Here is a 5807-nt window from a genome sequence, read left to right as displayed (position 1 = left end):
TTCCTGTGCAAGCAGTGGGTTTCCAGCTTTTAAATATGCATACGAAAATGTTCTTAGAAGAAATGTTTTCACAAATGTTAATATTACCAAAGTCTCCATCACCAGTAAGTAATGAACTTCATAGGCATGATTTCATGGCTATTTTGTTCTGAATATTTCTAAAACTTCAGCGTATTCCCGCTGCACCACTGGCTCACTCCGCTCTTTGACCGTGCAAACTCTCAAGTTTTGACGGTGTAAAACTGGAGTAACGCAGTGACGAATCAGGCCCTGACACAAAGAGTGCACTGTATACATTTTTATTGTATAATTTATTGTTTTTTCCACTGAGCTGGCTATATTGTTTTATCCATTTGCGTGACAGGATGTCTAGGAAACAGCTGAAAGAATTATTTGCTGTGAATTTAAAACACACTGGGTCAGAAAGATGCAGAGACAAAAATCTTTGTTAAGCAAATAACAGGGTGCTACCCCGGTGTCAAATGAGGAAACTTAACTCCTTCATACCGCAAACTGCACGTACCATAGGTGCAGCACTCAGAGGTGGGCAGAGAGCAGACAAACAGCTCTTCCCATGCCAAAATATGGGTTAGTGGTGGAGTTTGCAGCTGCATCCGTCTCTCTGCACCAATGGAAAACAGGCGCACAGGAGTTGTCGTGGCCGAACACCTTGCCCTGAGAAAGCCAAAGGAGGATTTCCCTTTCCAACCTGGAGGGTAAATCTCGTTAAATTCAAGAAAACAATCGGGGAAGGATGAAACCGCAAGTATCGTCACTGAGAAAACACAAAGAGGTGAGCCGAAAGCCTGCAAAACGACAGCAGTTTCAGAGGTGGGCTCCAAAAGCCCAACGCCAGGACTGCAAGTGCAAGCAGGGGGTACAAATGATGTGATTTTTCACCTATCGCTGAACACGTGCAACAAAGTCCCTGAGGGTCAGATCAAAGTGGGGTGGCCTTGCCTTCAGCTTTACAGTTGATTTCAGATGGGAACATTCCTCACACGTATCATTAGAGCGGGACTTTCACATCCTCGTGTCCTGGTCTGGGACACAAGGAAGAAAATCCCCACCTGAGCTCTTTGCGATTGCGCAGCACCCAAACTGTGCGCCCCAAAGGGACCCACCTGACACTCCTGGGTGGCTGGAGAATAAATGCGTGTATCGGAGATGTGGACAAGCCATAAGCCAAGGGTTATTTGTCTCTAAGAAGGTTCCTCCACAGTTAATGCCTAATCAAATTTGTTTTAAGTGCTGAAAGTTATTGGCCCGCAACTTTATTTACCGTCAACGTCCATTCTGAGCTTTGAAAAAAATGAGATCTGTATTTGCGTCACTGACAAAACATCCAACGATATTGCTTAAGACTTCGGTAATCCTCAGGCTTGTTTCCTTTTAACCCAGAAAAGGAAGTTTTGGGAACAGGAACACCAGCACTGACAAAAGCCAGGGTTTGACATCCGCTGATTAATTAATCCTCACACATTATTGCCGTCCATGGAAAAGGAAACCAAAACACGGGCGAGTCCCCAAGCCCCCGCGCAGGGCAGAGGCAGAACTGGGACTGGACTCGGTAAAAGCCGATTTCTCTGCTAGACCCAACTTCACAAAAGGCATTGAGGGTTTGTATTTTTATCAAACTAGAGCAGATTTTATGAAGTGTGACAAAAGCCATCCAAAGAGCTACTGAATTTCCTCCTCTGCTATTTATAGCAGCCCTAAAAAGTCAACAGTCTATTACACAACTGTATAGGCTGGACACTCAATATACACTGAAAACAAACCACACGCCAGACTCCAAACTATGGAAAGCCCAGAAGCCAATGGAGCTGCGTTGGCCTACGCCAGCCAGGAATCCACCTCAATAGCTGCTACAAATACACTAAATAAAAGGGTTCATTCCTTACAAATTGTTGTCCACAATCCTGCCTCCAGTCCAAGCGCTGCCTTTGGGCTCCTTTTTTGGGGCAGGGATGCTCCAATTTACTGCTTTTGATCCAAATTACCGCTTTTGTTTCGGCGATGGAGAGACCCAAGGGCTTCAAGTGGTCCCTGACCTTAGAGCACGTCAGCACTTCACCATCCCTGGCTTCCAAACCATCTTGTTCCCTCCAAAGGAAATGAGAAGGTTCATCTTACCAGAGAATTAATCCACCTTCAACTAACTTGCAGTGATTGAGGAGATTGTTCACACAAGCCATGTCAATGTTCAGAAGGTGAACACCCCAGATTCCCCTTGGGGACAGGAGAAATGCGGTTTTTAAATGTCTTTAAACAAGTTCAGATGTGGACAACTGATGACTACCACCAGTTTATCCCAGTTTCTACAAGCTCTGGATCACTTTAATACCACATTCGTATGCCTTACCAGAAGAGAGCTCAAACAGTGGTTGCAAGATCCACCACACTACAAAGAGGTGGGAAGAAATACACATATGTAAAAGAAAATACTTAATAATCAGAAGCCATTTCAGCTTCTGTCCCCTCTGTCACCCCTCATCTCCTCAGAAAGAGGAGTTGCTCCACCACCATCAAACAAAGTCTCGTTTCCTGTGGATGTGCATTGCGGGTCTTCACTCCTCCAGGCCAACATCCTGAGCTTCTCCCTCAGTCCCGATGATTCACCTTCCCCTTCCCTGCCATCCCTCCCTTCCCCACCTTGGGAGGAGTGAAAGGCCACTTGCGTGTGGCTGCTCCCAAGCCCTGTGCCCCAGAGCCAAAGGTGAGGCTTACCCAGTCCTCCTGGGAGGATGTGGATGATGCGGATGGGGCTGTCTCTTCCCCATCAGCCACCATCTTCAATGAAAAAAGGAAAAAAAAAGAGAAATGTGGTGTCTTTGAGAGCTTTTATCTGTCTGTCACACTGGACTGAAAGTAGCCAAAGGGATAAATGCTCTGTGAGCGTTACCTACAGACAGAGGAAGCTGTTGCAGAAACCAAGCTAAAAGAACTGAGAGGCGCAGCTGCGGAAAGCACTTCCACCTCACAAATCATCCCAGCCCCCAAACGACTGACCAGAGGGAGTCCTTGGGTCTGAATTTAGCATGCCCTGTCCCACCAGTACCCATCTCTTTGGCCAAAACAAAGAGCACAAGAGTTTTTCTACACAAATCTCTTGAAGGACGTTTCCCTACCGCGGGCAGTGAGGGGGTTCACGGTCTGGGGAAAGGGCTACACCTAAAAGCTACGGAATCCAAGTGAACGGAGCTGCATTCACTCCAGGTACAGCACAGAGAGGGCTGATCTTCAACACATTGGCAGCTTCAAAATATCTTTCAGCAGCAACCCGACAAGGTTCTCCTTCCCCTCTGCTCTGCCCTGCTGAGACCACAACTGGAATATTGCGTCCAGTTCTGGGCCCTCAGTTCAAGGACAGGAACTGCTTGAAAGAGTCCAGTGCAGAGCCACAAAGATGATGGAGGGAGTGGAGCATCTCCTGCTGAGGAGTGGCTGAGGGAGCTGGGTCTCTTTAGCTTGGAGAGGAGGAGACTGAGGGGTGACCTCACTCATGTTTATGAATTTGTAAAGGGTGAGCGTCAGGAGGAAGGAGCCAGGCTCTTCTCTGTGATGTCAAACGACAGGACAAGGAGCAATGGGAGCAAGCTGGGGCATAGGAGGTTCAACCTGAACATGAGGAAAAACTTTTTACTGTGAGGGTTACAGAGCATGGCCCAGGCTGCCCAGAGAGGTTGTGGAGTCTCCTTCTCTGCAGACATTCAAAACCCGCCTGGACACGTTCCTGTGTGACCTGGTCTGGTGATCCTGCTCTGGCAGGGGTTGGACTGGATGAGCTTTGAGGTCCCTTTCAACTCCTAATATTCTGTGATTCTGTGATTCCTCGCAGACAACTCAACAGGCCCTAACAAGTGGTTAAATAAGTGAGCTTTGGAGGTGTTTCTTTTCTTCCCTTTATGTTCCAGCACTGCAAGCCCGTACTCCGGAGCCGGCTGAAGCACTGACCTCACTCCAGCAGTGCTGATAAGGACAAGGCGCCCTCGCAGGTGGATGGGAAGGCAGATAAAGTAATGGCTTCGCCCGCACTGCTGCCAACAGCGCGTTTCTGCTGGAGGAGCAGGACTGGCGCGCAAGGAGCCTCTGCCACGCAGCGGGCCGAGGAGGCTTTATGGGGATGGCAGGATGGATGTGGTTAAAATTTTAATCAGGATGACATGTGTTGTTGACATATGGCAACGCACCACCATCTGGATGCAGAAACAGACCTGGGTTTTCAAGCTGTTGCTGGCCAAAGCCAAGAACATTGCTGAGGTGCTAGGTCAGACTGGCTGGGAAGGGTTCTGCCAGCAATCCCTCTTGACACAGCATTGCTTTCATTAAAGCCGCCTGCCTGCCCGCAGCTGAGGTGAAACAGGGATGGAGTCCACCAAAGGTGGAAGAAGCGGCGAGAGAAAAGGCCAAAAAGAGGAGTTGAGCCAAGGTGCCTACTTTTACCTCTGCAGCGGCCGCGTGTCATGCTCTCGTAGGGTACGCGATGACTTTGAGCGCTGCAGTGGAGCAGGAGTTGTGCCTCTGGAGCAGCAGGCGCCCAGCACAAGAACAAAGCACCTGGGGGTCGGCTCCCGTAACCGTTTCAGCGCTGCCAGCGACCGAGCAGGGGCTGAGCCACCTCCGGCCGGGGAGGGTGGGAGGAAAAAGTACCCCGTGTTTCTGCAGGCTGATGCAGCAAAGTAACAAAAGCAAGCGAGAAAGAAAACTCCAAGACAACTCTGAAAGGCTTAAAAAGTCAAAGCAGCTAACATTTCATCCCAGCAGAATTCCTCTGGGATTAGCTCGGCTTTCCAGGCATAATAAAGTGGTTTACAGTTCCTTTATTTTACCCATCCCATTTCTCTTTTTTATTTGCATAACGCTCTCGTCAATTAGTGCGTCTCTGTTTGCTCTCAAACAAACCCAGCGCTCGTGGCTCAAACTCCAGCGCCAGAGACACCAACTAAAGTCCCGCGCGTCGGGAGCTGTCGCATCGCTCGCCTCTGAGATGGAAGGGATCGACTCTCAGCTCCACTGACCTGAATGCAAGTTGTGAAGAGGAGGGGGACCCAGCATCTCTGAGATGTGGCTCCGAATCGTTGCACTGCCATGAGATGTGCCTCAGCCTAACAAAAGGCATGGGTTTGGATACAGCGGGAAGCGCTGCGCAACGTCCTACTCCGTGGACAGATCAAGGGAAGGACTCGCAAGCCAGCTCGAGATCAGCAGCAGAAATTCCTCTCTCCGTCGGCGAAGCCAGGCTTTCATCCTGAGTCTTCAAAGGGATTACCTGTAACATCCTCAGCTATGAGCTTGTGGAACTCCAGCCCAGCTCCAGAGACAGAGCAAAACTGCAATTCTAGAGTCCTCGTGTGCATCTTAACAAGGCACCGTTCCCCAAATGCTGCTCCCCAAGAAGAAAGGGAGATTATTTACCGTATTATTATTAACCACTGCCTCCACCCTTCTTTTTGTTTTGCTTAATGTTTTAAAACTCCAAACTTCGGCACACAAGGGGATTAATTTATGATATGGGAGGCATCTAAGTGCAAGCCCTAAGAACGGTGGTGCAATTAACAGCTAACATATGTGCATATTCCTCCTTTTTCAATGCAAGAACACGGCTGTATTTTAAAGTTTTGCTAAACAGCATTATATAGGACAGATCCCACAGAGAGCTTTCTATTATACATTTAAATATGAATGGGAATTACATCACACTTTAGTCTACTTCGAGTTCATTTTTGGAAAGCCACAAACAAGTTGGAGATTAACATCAGTCATCCCAGACTTCAGACAACGCCGCTACAAGCTGGGAAGTACAG

The sequence above is a fragment of the Mesitornis unicolor genome, unplaced genomic scaffold (assembly GCF_000695765.1).
Source record: "Mesitornis unicolor isolate BGI_N332 unplaced genomic scaffold, ASM69576v1 scaffold8994, whole genome shotgun sequence".
NCBI lineage: Eukaryota > Metazoa > Chordata > Aves > Mesitornithiformes > Mesitornithidae > Mesitornis > Mesitornis unicolor.
The sequence above is the reverse complement of the archived record's forward strand: the minus strand, read 5'-3'. Positions refer to the sequence as shown.